The sequence below is a fragment of the Eurypyga helias genome, unplaced genomic scaffold, assembly GCF_000690775.1.
Source record: "Eurypyga helias isolate BGI_N326 unplaced genomic scaffold, ASM69077v1 scaffold8471, whole genome shotgun sequence".
In the NCBI taxonomy this organism is placed as follows: domain Eukaryota; kingdom Metazoa; phylum Chordata; class Aves; order Eurypygiformes; family Eurypygidae; genus Eurypyga; species Eurypyga helias.
In genome coordinates this window covers 23,744-24,302 of record NW_010228986.1, presented here as the reverse complement: position 1 = coordinate 24,302, position 559 = coordinate 23,744, and the positions used below count along the sequence as shown (strand labels likewise).

At 47.8% G+C, this 559-nt stretch overlaps 1 protein-coding gene across 1 annotated transcript in view; it reads left to right on the top strand.

Annotated features, from left to right (window-relative positions):
- Nucleotides 1–559, top strand: part of CSGALNACT1 (chondroitin sulfate N-acetylgalactosaminyltransferase 1) — a 15,267-nt gene that overhangs the window by 12,407 nt on the left and 2,301 nt on the right. The window lies entirely within an intron of this gene.

Genomic DNA, 559 nt, shown 5'->3' with positions numbered 1-559 from the left:
TGATCTCTAGAGGTCCCTTCCAACCCCTTCCACTCTGTGAATCTGTGTGAATTTTCAAACTGCGACATAAGCCAGCTGTGCAGCTTCACTTGGTTCCTCTGGGTCAGGTCCCAGCCTGCCAGAGCTGCCCCTCTTACTGCCAGGCACTGCATCCATCAAGGCTTATCCTGTTCCAGGCTGGACACTGTCTCCAGAGCATCCCAGCTTCTATCGTTGTCCTCGGTGGGTAAGAACTGGAAGTGTTGTGAGCCCAGCAACAGTCACAGCTGAGAGATCTCTATGGCTCTGAGTCCAGTCTTCTGTCACCATCCGCAGTCCCTCGAGAAAAATGAAGAATGAGAGTTTGAAAAGTCCACCCACAATATTTTAAAACATATTTTTGTCTACTGCTCCCTGTGTTAGCCAACAGGTATCCAGAAAGTCTTTTACTGAAGAGTCTGGAAAATCCTTGCCACTGTTTGGTTTTTTTTTTTTTCCTCAGATGAAACTTGTTCTGATAATACCGTAGGATTCACGTTAGCTCTCCTCACTGATGAGAGCCCATCCACGATCCTCAGGC